The sequence below is a fragment of the Bubalus kerabau genome, chromosome 1 (assembly GCF_029407905.1).
Source record: "Bubalus kerabau isolate K-KA32 ecotype Philippines breed swamp buffalo chromosome 1, PCC_UOA_SB_1v2, whole genome shotgun sequence".
Taxonomy (NCBI): domain Eukaryota; kingdom Metazoa; phylum Chordata; class Mammalia; order Artiodactyla; family Bovidae; genus Bubalus; species Bubalus kerabau.
The window spans coordinates 116214065-116228926 of record NC_073624.1 but is presented as its reverse complement, the minus strand read 5'-3'; the positions used below and the strand labels follow the sequence as shown (position 1 = coordinate 116228926).

Genomic DNA, 14862 nt, shown 5'->3' with positions numbered 1-14862 from the left:
TTAACAATCTGCCTATACATTTCTCCCCTCTTATCTTGATACCCAAACTATGCCACTGCTCCTCAGACGTGAATGAGATTCTGCTTCGAACCCCTGGAACAACTAGAGATCCCTCTGGAAAAACTCCCGCTGCGTCTCTGACAAATACCATAGTCAGAAAGTGAAAGTGAAAGTGCAGTTGCTCAGTCGTGTCCGACTCTTTACGAACCCATGGTCTGTAGCCTACCAGGCTCCTCTGTCCATGGGATTCTCTAGGCAAGAATACTGGAGTGGGTTGCCATTTCCTTCTCCAATAGTCAGAAAGGTGGTAACAATAGTAACATCCATTCTTTGATGTGGCCCCAGCACGGGTTAACCCTGCATTCCCCACACCACTTCAGACCCTGTTATTGGGACTACTGACAGGCCAGCAAAATCTGGCCAAGCTGCCAGGTTAGCCCTCCCTTTCCTTGCCCATTTCCATCTTCCTTCCCTCTCGGCTCAGAAAGCCTTATTCAATGCGGACAGGAAGAGAAGGTTGGCATGGGGTAAAAGAGAAGCAGATATGATAAAGAAGAGGAGGAATAAGAATACTTTCAGCTCTGAGATGTTAATGCTACAAGTAGGAAATGGAAAATAAACAAAATGATCTTGAAATTTTAACCTGAGGGGGGAAAACGTAATTTCATAGAGGCAGTATGGAAATAAAATGGAATTTAGCTGTGCTTGAGTCCTGCCTCTTCCACCTACAGGTTAAGTGACTTTGTGCAGGCTCTCGATTCTCAGTTTCCTCATGTATAAATTGGGGTCATAAAAAGTTTATTGTGTAGTGTTGTGAAGATTAAATGAGATAAGCCATGCAAAAATGCTGTTTTGGGGTCATCGCTCTACTGCCAAAGGTAATTCCTAGATTAGAAGTTGAAACGTAAGCCCTGTGGGCTGGATTTGGCTTAGAGATGTTTCATTTAACTTTGTATCGGGAGTCTGTGAGGCTACCCCCAAGTTCAATGAATCAGCATATAGTCATACTCATGGCTATGACTTCTCACGGCAAAGGATACAAAGCCAGATCAGCAAAGGAAAAAGCTCATGGGGCACCACACAAGTTTTGAAGGGTCCTCTCCACGGAGTCACACAGGACATGCTCAACTGCCCCAGCAGTAAAGGGTGACAACACATGAGAAATGCAGCCAACCAAGAAGATCCTCCGAGATTTAGCGCCCAAGGTTTTACTGGCGGCTGGTCATGTGGGCAGGCTTTGCCAGGCACATACGAAAATCCCATACTCCCAGAAGGAAGGCAGGTGCTGGGCACAAGCCATATTGTTTGCAAAAACAGTTTAGCCCAGTGAGTCGTTATTATCAGTTCTGGGAAAGCTGGGAGCAAAATTCAAGTGCCTAGATGCCAGCCAAGGGTCAGCTATGTAGGTAGGCGGCCTTTCTAAGAAAAAGCAGTCAGGCCTGATACATTAACTCATTTGTTTTGCACAAGCCTGAGCAGTGTTTGCCCATGTGGTTCTGTTTCTTTCTCTTTTTCTCTCTCATCCTTCTTCCCTCCCTTCCTCCTGCCCTTCCTTCTTTCCTCTTTCCTTCCTTTCCTTCATTGCTATCCTTCAGAACTTAAGAAGTTTTACCCAGGATTTCCAACTTCTTGTGAAAAATCAGATATGTGGTAATAATAGATCCATAGGCCCACATGGCAATGATTGATACTCCCCTTTAAATAAGGCTTAAATTAACCCTGGTCTTCACCACTGCCTGTGGTTTTCCCCACAGTTGTGTACCAATTGCCTCTTAATGTCATGCTTCTGTGACTCTGGCCATGGGCTGCTTAAACCAAGAGCGGCCAGCCGACCAGAGTACAAGCAAAGGAAGCAGTCACGTGGAACACCACTGAGTCATGATAATGAACAGCAAACGCAGAAGAGTCTAGTTCATGAATTCCTGCTGTTGACGTCCTCAGAAATGTCTTAAATTCAGAACTCCTCCCTGGCGCTCCCTATTATAGCAATTACTTATGGGTATTCTTGAATTGACATGACAACACTTTTATAGTTATATACAATAACAATTTTATTGTTGACCCTTTTATGTCAGTTAACTTCAATCAGTCTTTGTTCCTATCCACTTGAAGATTACCAACTAGAATAATGATAATATATCAACAAATAAAACATTATATGTATTCTACTTTATAAATGTTAAGTCATTATCATCCCTGCCAAGACTTGTTAGAGTGAATTAACATATATCAACAGAACAGCAAACCTTGTTCAAAGGAAAGAGATGCAATGAATACTCAAGAAGGTCTACACATGAATGCATCCACTTATTTACTAACTTAACAAATGTTTGCTGAATACCTACCATGTGTACAAGATAATGTTAGGCATAAAAATTTATTTTTACATTCTAGGACCTAGAAAAGTACCTGGTATGGCGTCTGGATTTTAAGAAATATCTCCTGAGTTAATAAATAAAGTTCACCTAGGAGATCAATAAATCCAAGGCTAGAGATAATGAAATTAATTTTGTTCAGTATGAAAAGGGGAAACTGAAAACAGTATTTTTATAGGAGTATGCTGCATGCCATCTAACCAGACAAATGTTCTAGAACCTGCTTTTTGAGTTCTAGCTATCAAACTGGCACAGAGACTAGCAACAGAGGAGAACCTGAAACTATTCCAAAGTTCCGTTTTATTAAAAGCAGAGAATTTGAAAAATTCTTTGCTTATCTCCATGATAATTTCATTCCTTAGAAGACAGAGGTAGCAATTAGGGGGACTAGATATTCTAGATATGACTTTTACTAATAAGGAAAAACTGGTATGTAAAAGCTATAAGAATATCAAGAAAAAATATCAAGAGGTCATATCATATCAGAGCTGGACACTGGAAGTGGAATTTTTAGTTGTAAGTGGTGGGAATCCAATTCCAATTGGCTCAGGCACAGGATCCAGGTTTTCAAATGAAGTCACCAGGAATCAGTATTTCCCTGTTGGTGTTATTTGTTTTCCTGGGTTCTGACTTCATTCTCAAGACAGGGTCACCTCTCGCAGTGGCAAGATGATCTCTAATAACTCTGAGTTTATGTCCTATGAGGCAATCAACCTCATTAGAAAAGAACATCTCTTCCCCAGTAGTTTCCAAGAAGTCTTGAATTTGAGCGTCACTGGAAAAGCTTGTGCTCTGGGCCCATCCCTACATCAATTATGTGACGTGTATGGGGGCTGGGAATAGGTACATCCTAGGAATGTGTTAGGTCTGAAGCTGAGGGGGTAAAGTTGGCACAAATCAACTGCAAAGGAATGGTCCCATGAAGGAACAGTAAGGGTCCCCTCTAAGAATCAAAGGTGTTAGGGATTCATTCATTCATTCAACAAAAATATTTACTGAGTGCCTACTCCGGGAGTTGGTGATGGACAGGGAGGCCTGGCATGCTGCAGTCCATGGGGTCGCAAAGAGTCGGAGATGACTGAGCAACTGAACTGGACTGAATGTATGTATGCCTATTTTATATTCAGGTATATGTAACAGTGAATAATATAGAAGAAGTCCCTGATCTATAGGACATAACATTCCAGTTGGGGTGAGGGAGAAAAACAACAAACAGCTGCATTAATAAACTATGTTGCGGGACTTGGCGGTGGTCCAGTGCCTAGGACTCTGAGCCCCCAGTGCAGAGGGCCTGGGTTTGAACCCTGGTCGGGGGACTGGGTCACACATGCTGCAGCTGGGAGTCCACACACCACAGTTAGAAGGTTCCACGTGCTGCAACGAAGACCCGGCACAACCAAATAAATGAGTGTTTAAACAAAAAACCACGCCATGGTCCAGGTGATTACGTGTGCTGTGAAGAAAAATAGCACAGTACAGGTAAGAGGAACGGAGATTGCTGGCAAGAAGGGTGCTGCAAGTTTATGCAGGGTTATCACTGAGAAGGGGACATGTGAGCCACAGCGGACAAGACAATGAACTCTCTGAATATCTGGGTGAAAGGGAAAGAAAAGAGCAGTGCATGTGTGAGTGAGCCAGGGGAGAGTAGATGAGGTCAAAGACTGTAAAATGTCTCGTAGGCTACTGATTCTGATTTTACTCTGAGTTGAGAAGCTACTGGAGTGCTTGAGCAGGTTGGAGACATGCTCTAGTTGACATTTTAAAATGTAGATCAAAGGGAGAAAGCAGGAGATTAGGTAAGAGATTAGTGTAATAATCCAGATTAGAGATACTAATGGTTTAGACCAAGATGATAGCAGTGGACCTGGTTAAAAGAGGTCAGATGCTGGAAATATTTTCAAGACAGTGGATTTGGGGTGAGGGGGAGGGAAGTGAGGGAAAGTATCAAGGATAACTGAGATTTTTGACCAGGGTGATTGGAAGCCTGGAGTTGTCATTAACTGAGATGCAGAAAACTGTGGAAGCAACAGGTCTCGGGGAACAGGAGTTCCACTGAAGACATATTAAATGTGAGGCAGTTTCAAATTGGAGGTGTTGACAGACACCAGAATGTATGAGCATGGGATTCGAGTGAGAGTCCCCGGCTACAGAGTATATAGGTGGTCCCTGTCCTATTCGTCACTCAGTTGTTCTTTGCAACCCCATGGACTGTGGCCCACCAGGCTCCTCTGTCCATGGGATTCTCCAGGCAAGAATACTGCAGTGGGTAGCCATTCCCTTCTCCAGGGGATCTTCCCACCCCAGGGATCGAACTAGGGTCTCCTGCATTGCAGGCAGATTCTTTACCAACTGAGCCACCAGGAAAGCTCAAATATTTATTTACTTGGCGGCATCAGATCTTAGTTGCATCCCACGGGATCTTTTGTTGTAGTGCGGGCTTAGTTGCTCCATAGCATGTGGGATCTTAATTCCCTGACTAGGGATCAAACCTGTGTCCCCTGCATTGCAAAGCGGATTCTTAACCACTGGGCTACCAGGCAAGTTCCTGTAGGTGGTGGTTAACACCATAAGACTGGATAAGACCACTGAAGGAGAGTGTGGAAGATCAACAGTTCCAAGAACGAGGTACTTCAGGGTTTGGACTTTAGGGTAATGATAAAGAATTAGCCAAGGAGACTGGAGGCTGAGAAGAAGCAGCCAATCTTGATAAAGGCTGAAGAGAACGAGAAATCCTGGAAGCAAAGGGAATCAAATGCTTCAAGGAGAAAGAGATCACTCTGTCAAATGAAGGGAGGTCAAGTGAAAATGACTGACCTTTGGATTTAACTATACGGAGGCCTTGACTTGAGCAGTTTAAATGGTGTGAGGTGGAAAAAAAAACAACCCTATTGGAGTCTCTTCAAAAGAGAATGAGAAGAAAGGCATTTGGAGACTATAAATGTTAAAAACAAATACAACACAGTTTATTTCCACGTGTTTTGCCATAAGAAGGAGCAGAGAAATGGGGTAGTAACTACAAGAGGGATATCAAGAGAAGCTGTGTTTTGTGTTTTTTTAAAAAATATTTATTTACTTATTTTGCTGTGCCAAGTCTTAGTTGCAGCATGCAAGATCCTCAGTCTTCCCTGGAGCATGCAAACTACCTGTGGCAGGAGTTTATCTAGGTCCCTGACCAGGGGTCGAACCCAGGCCCCCTACATTGGAAGCAGAGTCTTAGCCACCGGACCACCAGGGAAATCCCTGTTTTTTGTCTTTTTTATTTACTGATAGAATGATTCAATGGGGAGAGGAAACTGGTGATGTAGTAGGGTGAAGGCAGAATTTATGGAGAAATGTTCTTGAGGAGACTTGCAAAAACAGCAGATGTCCACTACCAAAACATATGGGAGACTTTAGAAAAACAGATTTCTAAAAGCCCAGAGTAAAGATAACTGGTTTTCTGACCAACATCATTTAAAATGGACAACAGATTAAGAAGAACGAGAACAGCTGAGGGAGGGTGGGAGTCTGATGAGGCGGCATGATTCTGGCTTGAATCTCAGTTTTGATCCCCACTGGCATTCAGATATGCCACGTGTGTAGTGTCAGGGCCAGGGGTCTCCTGGCAGAGAATTCATTCTAAACGGGGAGAGTGGAGGGCTCTTAAGTTTGGACCAGTAACTGGCCAGATGGGAGGGAAGACCAGGACCACACGGTGTCTGTCTCTCTGAGTTAGCCTCTGGTTCATACACCAGAGAGGAATACAAGAAACGAGAGCTCTGCTTCAATAAATTATGTAAGATACCAGGATCACAAGGCAGTCCTATTCTGTTGCTCATCCTCTGTCGATGCTAACATACCAGGGAGAAAAGCTCTGTTCCCGCTTTGGTGCACAAGGCCTCGGAGCTTTCAGAACTCTAAAAACTTCCCCGCTCCCAACTGTAACATTCAATGAGCAGCCCTGATGGCTGAGACAACAGAGGCCTCATGGCTCCGTAACAGTGGGAACCAGCTTTAAGAGCAGGAGAGACTTTAACAGTTGGCAGCTTCAGAAGACAGTATCCTCAAGGTGGATTGCCCCTGCAGGAGCGGCAGTGGTCAGGCACCAGCAAGCCCCTTCCTGGGAAGCAGCAGCTTTGGCAGCAAGTGCCACGGATGGGGGCCAGGGTAGGAGAGGATCGTGGCAGACACAGCTGGGAACTGACATGACTCGTTCATAAGCACCTGTCTGATCATCCATGAGCTTCCCGAAGGCACCTGGATGAGGCTTTGAGAATAGTTAGATGTCCCAAATAGAGGTATGGGTGAAAGTCAGAAACAGTCCTGCTTATTATTGTAACATAGTTTCACTTTTTCCATAGGTTGGTGTGCCTAGGGAAACACAGGTTATAAGAAATCACAGTCACAAATAAAGCTGATGAGGAAGAAAATATTTTTTTAAATGCATGCGGTCAAACAGAAAGGGCTCTGTTGAGATATATGCTGATGATAGAAAGGGGCGTGCATAACTATCACACATATGAAGGGAAAAGCTCAGGAAGGAGAAAGTATAGAACCATCTGAAATTGAGGATAATAAAAACAATTCAGTGAAAGAAAAAAAAAAAACATTATGTTTGGAGCAAGAAAATGAGGTAATGTTGACAGATGGCAGAGAAACTCTAACTACTTGATTGCTGCTTTATTTCTTCTTCTTCTTTTTTTAATAAAGGAACCGGCTCTCAAAGTGGGAGGTGGGCAACATAACTAAGCATTATCTGATTGCATGGAATGACTATGAGAGAACCACTTCATTATTCCTGCTTTTCTGTATTTTCTGAAAATTTTACAATGAGCATTATTTTTTTTTTTACTTAATATTGAAGTAAGATATTTACTTAAGTAATTTAAATTACGTAATTTGCTTAAGCAATTTAAGTAATTTAAAAAAGATTCCTAACATTTTATTGAAAAACAAGGAAATAAAACAAGGCTTAGGTAAAAGACTTACAGGTTAAATCAAAGCTTTAGATAATGCCAGGTCCCCGATTCCTTAGCTCCTGGAAAAGCACAGATGTGATAATAGGGCAAGAGATGCTGGTCCTCAAGCAGTGGTGGAGAACAAACAAAGTTGCCAAAAGATTATATCTACTGACTTTTAGTTTGTAAAGCAACTGCCTGTGTGTGATTCTACCGCTATGTCAGTTATAGGCCAGGCGTTGAACTAGAGCAGGGCTGGCAAACCATGGCTTGCAGGTCAGTTTCAGCTCACTGCTTGTTTTTGTGCTAAGATTCACCAATTTAATGGTTTGAAAGAAATCAAAAGAAGATTTCACATCATGTAAAATTTCTATGAAAATCATTCAGTGTCCATAAATAAAGTGTGATTAGAACACATCCACGCCCATTTGTTTACATATTGCCTATGGCTGTTTTATGCAACAGTGGCAGAGTTGGGTAGCTGTGACAGAGGCTTACGACCTGGAAAGCCTAAAATATTTATTATTTAGTCTTTTACAAAAAAAAAAAAGAAAATCACCAATTCCTAGGCTAGATGCATACCCGATGTCACCTCTAACCCGTGGTGTCTGTGAATGCTTGTATTTCATTTCTCTCCAGATCCTGCCCAGGGAGGTGGGCTGGGTAACCACGCTTATCTCCATGATAAAATGGACGCTTAGAGCAACTGCACAAGTCACTTAAAAGCTACAACCCAGGTCTTCTGGCTTTCAGTGCAGTGATCAGGATGTAATAAAATAGTTAATGCTTATTACATTCTTAATTTGTGCCAGGAACTGCTCTACATACCTTACCCATATTAGCTTATCTGAGTTTCACGATGACGCTGTGAAATATGTTCTATTATTATTACTCCCATTTTACTGATGAGAAAATGGAGGCACAGAGTGATCTAGTCACTTGCTGAAGACCACAGAGTGTACGGGAGGAGGTGGAGCCAGGGTCTACGCTAGACCAGCTGGTTTTAGAGCCAGAGGGCTGAACCACGACTCTTCGTCCTTCTGGGCCATCCGACACTGTCCCATTTTATCACTCTGAACCAACAGCAAAGCTGCATGCTGGTGAAAATGCAGTCAGGTGATACACTGCTTACAGAAGTATATAGAAGTACACTGTTTAACGAAGAGACGAAAGGTTTACAGTATCCTGAGTGGGAGTTCCTCGGAGCAAAGGGATTTGTACCGGCGCCTTAAACTGTTTGTTCCTTTTTTGCCTATTGTGTTGTATTGCAGGTTACAAATACAGGAAGTGGATTTACAGGTTGTATTATCTGATTTGAACTAAGTAATCCTCTCAAAATAAGAGGATTGCCTGAAAGAATCCATTCAAAGAAACTGTGTAGTGAGCCATTTATACTAATAGAAACATGGGCATATTTTGCACAGGCTAATAACACACTACAATCAATCAATAAGACGATGACAGGGCCACTACGTGTAAAGTGAGACGGAATCCTTTGTGACCAAAGTGAAATAAAGCAATTGGAAATCTGAACAGATCTAACACAGGTAGCCTTATTGCTCTCTTTAGAAACATAATTAATAGTATACAAGATGTTTTACAGTCAAAACAGGTGGTGGCCACTAACCTACACATACAAGGTCAAGTTGAACGCTTGGACAGTGAACTGGACCACTGAGTTCAGTAAGCACTGATACTGGGAACATTCAGTTACGTGTTTGGGCCTGTTCATACGATACATAACAATTTCCATCATACTCTTTGTTTTGCAAGTGTAACAGAACGCGTCCTTTCGGTGTTGTAAGCAAGCCCCTAGAAGTTATTTACAATCATTCTAAACCAGTGTTTCATGGAGTATGGCCGGAGGACTAGCACCTTAACGTCACCTGGGAACAAGTTAGGAGGGCAGGATTTCAGACCCCACCCCAGATTTAACAAGAGAGAAGCTTTTGTGGGGCCCAACAATCTGTGCTTAAACAAGTTGTCCAGATGACTTTGTTTATAACGTGAGAACCATGTATTGAGTATACCTAGGACATTTAAACTGTATTTAGCGCGGGCAGCTACCCCACGTCAGAGGCCAGGGGCAGCAGCCAGGAGGAGCAACCCCACCTACAAGGAGCAGTGGCTGCGCAGGTGCAGGAGGGCCTAGAGGAGCTATTCCACGTTCAAGGTCAGAAGGGGCGGCGGTGAGGAGATACCCCTCGTCCAAGGTAAGCAGCAGCAGCTGCGCTTTGCTGGAGCAGCCGTGAAGAGATAGCCCACGTCCAAGGTATACCAGAGAAACCCAAGTAAGATGCTAGGTGTGGCAAGAGGGCATCAGAGGGCAGACACACTGAAACCATACTCACAGAAAACTAGTCAATCTAATCACACTAGGACCACAGCCTTGTCTAACTCAATGAAACTAAGCCATGCCCGTGGGGCAACCCAAGATGGGCGGGTCATGGTGGAGAGATCTGACAGAATGTGGTCCACTGGAGAAGGGAATGGAAAATCACTTCAGTATTCTTGCCTTGAGAACCCCATGAACAGTATGAAAAGGCAAAATAAGATACTGAAAGAGGAACTCCCCAGGTCAGTAGGTGCCCAATATGCTACTGGAGATCAGTGGAGAAATAACTCCAGAAAGAATGAAGGGATGGAGCCAAAGCACAAACAAAACCCAGTTGCGGATGTGACTGGTGATAGAAGCAAGGTCCGATGCTGTAAACAGCAATATTGCATAGGAACCTGGAATGTCAGGTCCATGAATCAAGGCAAATTGGAAGTGGTCAAACAAGAGATGGCAAGAGTGAATGTCAACATTCTAGCAATCAGCGAACTCAAATGGACTGGAATGGGTGAATTTAACTCAGATGACCATTATATCTACTACTGCGGGCAGCAATCTCTCAGAAGAAATGGAGTAGCCATTACGGTCAACAAAAGAGTTTGAAATGCAGTACTTGGATGCACTCTCAAAAATGACAGAATGATCTCTGTTCATTTCCAAGGCAAACCATTCAATATCACAGTAATCCAAGTCTATGCCCCAACCAGTAATGCTGAAGAAGCTGAAGTTGAACGGTTCTATGAAGACCTACAAGACATTTTAGAACTAACACCCAAAAAAGATGTCCTTTTCATTATAGGGGACTGGAATGCAAAAGTAGGAAGTCAAGAAACACCTGGAGTAACAGGCAAATTTGGCCTTGGAATACAGGATGAAGCAGGGCAAAGACTGATAGAGCTTTGCCAAGAAAATGCACTGGTCATAGCAAACACCGTCTTCCAACAACACAAGAGAAGACTCTACACATGGACATCACCAGATGGTCAACACTGAAATCAGATTGATTATATTATTTGCAGCCAAAGATGGAGAAGCTCTATATAGTCAACAAAAACAAGACCAGGAGCTGACTGTGGCTCAGATCATGAACTCCTTATTGCCAAATTCAGACTGAAATTGAAGAAAGTAGAGAAAACCACTAGACCATTCAGGTATGACCTAAATCAAATCCCTTATGATTATACAGTGGAAGTGAGAAATAGATTTAAGGGCCTAGATCTGATAGATAGAGTACCTGATGAACTATGGACTGAGGTTCATGACATTGTACAGGAGACAGGGATCAAGACCATCCCCATGGAAAAGAAATGCAAAAAAGCAAAATGGCTGTCTGGGGAGGCCTTACAAATAGCTGTGAAAAGAAGCGAAAAGCAAAGGAGACAAGGAAAGATATAAGCATCTGAATGCAGAGTTCCAAAGAATAGCAAGAAGAGATAAGAAAGCCTTCCTCAGCGATCAATACAAAGAAATAGAGGAAAACAGCAGAATGGGAAAGACTAGAGATCTCTTCAAGAAAATTAGAGATACCAAGGGAACATTTCATGCAAAGATGAGCTCGATAAAGGACAGAAATGGTATGGACCTAACAGAAGCAGAAGATATTAAGAAGAGGTGGCAAGAATACACAGAACTGTACAAAAAAGATCTTCATGACCCAGATAATCACGATGGTGTGATCAGTGACCTAGAGCCAGACATCCTGGAATGTGGAGTCAAGTGGGCCTTAGAAAGCATCACTACGAACAAGGCTAGTGGAGGTGATGGAATTCCAGTTGAGCTCTTTCAAATCCTGAAAGATGATGCTGTGAAAGTGCTGAACTCAATATGCCAGCAAATTTGGAAAACTCAGCAGTGGCCACAGGACTGGAAAAGGTCAGTTTTCATTCCCATCCCAAAGAAAGGCAATGCCAAAGAATGCTCAAACTACTGCACAATTGCACTCATCTCACACGCTAGTAAAATAATGCTCAAAATTCTCCAAACCAGCCTTCAGCAATATGTGAACCATGAACTTCCAGATGTTCAAGCTGGTTTTCGAAAAGGCAGAGGAACCTGAGATCAAATTGCCAACATCTGCTGGATCATGGAAAAAGCAAGAGAGTTCCAGAAAAACATCTATTTTTGCTTTATTGACTATGCCAAAGCCTTTGATTGTGTGGATCACAAAAAAACAGTGGAAAATTCTGAAAGAGATGGTAATACCAGACCACCTGACCTGCCTCTTTAGAAACCTATATGCAGGTCAGGAAGCAACAGTTAGAACTCGACATGGAACAACAGACTGGTTCCAAATAGGAAAAGGAGTACGTCAAGGCTGTATATTGTCACCCTGCTTCTTTAACTTATATGCAGAGTACATCATGAGAAACGCTGGGCTGGAAGAAGCACAAGCTGGAATCAAGATTGCCGGGAGAAATATCAATAACCTCAGATATGCAGATGACACCACCCTTATGGCAGAAAGTGAAGAGGAACTAAAAAGCCTCTTGATGAAAGTGAAAGAGGAGAGTGAAAAAGTTGGCTTAAACCTCAACATTCAGAAAACTAAGATCATGGCATCTGGTCCCATCTCTTCATGGGAAATAGATGGGGAAACAGTGGAAACAGTGTCAGACTTTATTTTTCTGGGCTCCAAAATCACTGCAGATGGTGACTGCAGCCATGAAATTAAGACGCTTACTCCTTGAAGGAAAGTTATGACCAACCTAGATAGCATATTGAAAAGCAGAGACATTACTTTGCCAACAAAGGTCTGTCTAGTCAAGGCTATGGTTTTTCCTGTGGTCATGTATGGATGTGAGAGTTGGACTGTGAAGAAGGCTGAGCGCCAAAGAATTGATGCTTTTGAAGTGTGGTGTTGGAGAAGACTCTTGAGAGTCCCTTGGACCACAAGGAGATCCAACCAGTCCATTCTGAAGGAGACCAGCCCTGGGATTTCTTTGGAAGGAATGATGCTAAAGCTGAAATTCCAGTACTTTGGCCACCTCATGTGAAGAGTTGACTCATTGGAAAAGACTGTGATGCTGGGAGGGATTGGGGGAAGGAGGAGAAGGGGACAACAGAGGATGAGATGGCTGGATGGCATCACTGACTCGTTGGATGTGAGTCTGAGTGAACTCCGGGAGTTGGTGATGGACAGGGAGGCCTGGCGTGCTGTGATTCATAGGGTCGCAAAGAGTCGGACACGACTGAGCGATTGAACTAACTGATCATAGTCTTTGTTTTGCAAGTGTAACAGAACATGTCCTTTCGGTGTTGTAAGCAACCCCCTAGAAGTTATTTACAATCATTCTAAACCAGTGTTTCATGGAGTATGGCCGGAGGACCAGCACCTTAACGTCACCTGGGAACAAGTTAGGAGGGCAAATTTTCAGACCCCACCCCAGATTTACAAAGAGAGAAGCTTTTGTGGGGCCCAACAATCTGTGCTTAAAGAAGTTGTGCAGATGACTTTGTTTATAACTTGAGAACCATTTATTGAGCATACCTAGGACATTTAAATTAGAAAGAGCTGGGAGTAGGGAAGTCTTTCTCAATACTCAAAGCTAATTAGAATTGAATAAAGGCCACTTAAAGTGAATCTACTTAAATCACAATTTTACAATCCTGGTGTTCAAAGTAAGGTCCAGACACTAACCATATCAGCATTTATGGGAGATTGTTAGAAACGCAGAGTCCGGGGCCCCTTTTCTGATCTAACCGAATCATAACTTGTAATTTAACAAGATTTTCACGTGATTCCTATGCACAGTAATATTTGTGAAACTGTGTTACAGGAAATAGTTCCTTTTTTAATATTTCATTGAGAATTAACTTCTAAAATACTGATATTTTGGCTTTTCTTTTGGACAAAAATTGATGACAGTATTATACAACCTTCTTCCCCACTTTACATCTGAAATTTGTGGTACTATCAAAACTTCTGTAACAAAAATAATTTGAGGGCTTTATTATTTTCCAAAGGCTTTTTTCAATCTTTGATAATCAAATCATTCTCTTTTGAAGGGCTTATCATCATCCTAGCTTATTTTCTCTCAATACATGCACATCAATCGAGTCTAATGACTCCCTTTTCCGTGGTTTTTACGTGACCCAGCAGTTTTCCAACACTATGGTCACTGACTTTATGAAACATACCTTGTTTTTAAAAAATCCATGATCCACTTTGATTCAATTTCCATGACGTTTGTGTATGTTTACATCCAACACGCAGGGAAAAGCTGCCTACAAGCTCTTTGACAGGATGGGTGGGGATGGGAGCGAGTGCTGAGGATGTTTGGGTGGGCATGGACTGTACAGGCAGTCAGCTCCTTAGCTAACGATATCCATATCATGGGAACTGTTGCTGTCTTGGGTAACCTTGTACCTGGAATGCTATGACAATGAAAAGCCAGATAACCATGACCCAAGCATAGTATCTCTGGGCAGTGAAAGTCCAAGTAATTTTTATATTTCTTTTGTGGTTGTCTATATTTCCTAAACTTTCTGGAATGAATGCATATTATTTCTGTTACCGGAAAAAATCTTGTTATTTAATATTTTAAACTGAGGCATAATTTACATTCAGTAAAATGCACAGAGATCTTAAGCATTCAGTTTGAATTGTTGAGTAAAATTGTATACTCCCATGTAACCACCACTCCAAACAACATAGGTAGGACTTATTTCCATCATCCAAAAGGTTCCTTTGTGCCCTTTTAAACCAGAAATTACCCTAATATCACTCCTCCTGTAACACACACACCACCCCAAGACTGTCTAACCTCTAGTGTGGTTACAGTGTGGTACCCTGGGATGGCACGCTATGTCCAGATTTTAGTAAATACATATTTTTGTTGGGCTCAAGCATAGAGCTTAAGCATACAGAGGGAGTCACTGCTGCGTTCTGCATTTCTTTCCATAAAACTCCCCTTTGTGTGTCTCTAACTCATACTTTAAGTAGAAAATGAGAAAAAATGTTTTCCTTCCATAGTTTCCTCTCCCACACAGTCATTCTCTTTTCTCTTTTTTCCTTCCTGCCTTGAAACAGCTATGTAACTGCCCTGCAGAAGACTCCATTAAGATGAAAGCTTCGTCCTTGCCAAGGCAGAATTAAATAAAGCCTGCTTGCCAGCAACTGGGACAGGAAGAGGTGTATCTCCTCCCCTGTCCCCTACACTGGACCCCACCCACACCTGCCTCTCAAACATCTCTTTCTTATTGCTCTGGTTTATGG

At 42.5% G+C, this 14862-nt stretch overlaps 1 protein-coding gene across 4 annotated transcripts in view; it reads right to left on the bottom strand.

Annotated features, from left to right (window-relative positions):
- Positions 1-14862, bottom strand: part of LOC129656632 (uncharacterized) — a 165175-nt gene that overhangs the window by 52548 nt on the left and 97765 nt on the right. Inside the window, exon 4 of one of the 4 annotated variants that reach the window (XR_008716440.1) lies at positions 1841-3073. The exons of the other annotated variants lie outside the window; for them this stretch is intronic. The gene's annotated coding sequence lies outside the window, so the exon portion shown is untranslated. Of the gene's footprint in view, positions 1-1840; positions 3074-14862 lie in introns of those variants that run through there. 4 annotated transcript variants of the gene reach the window in all.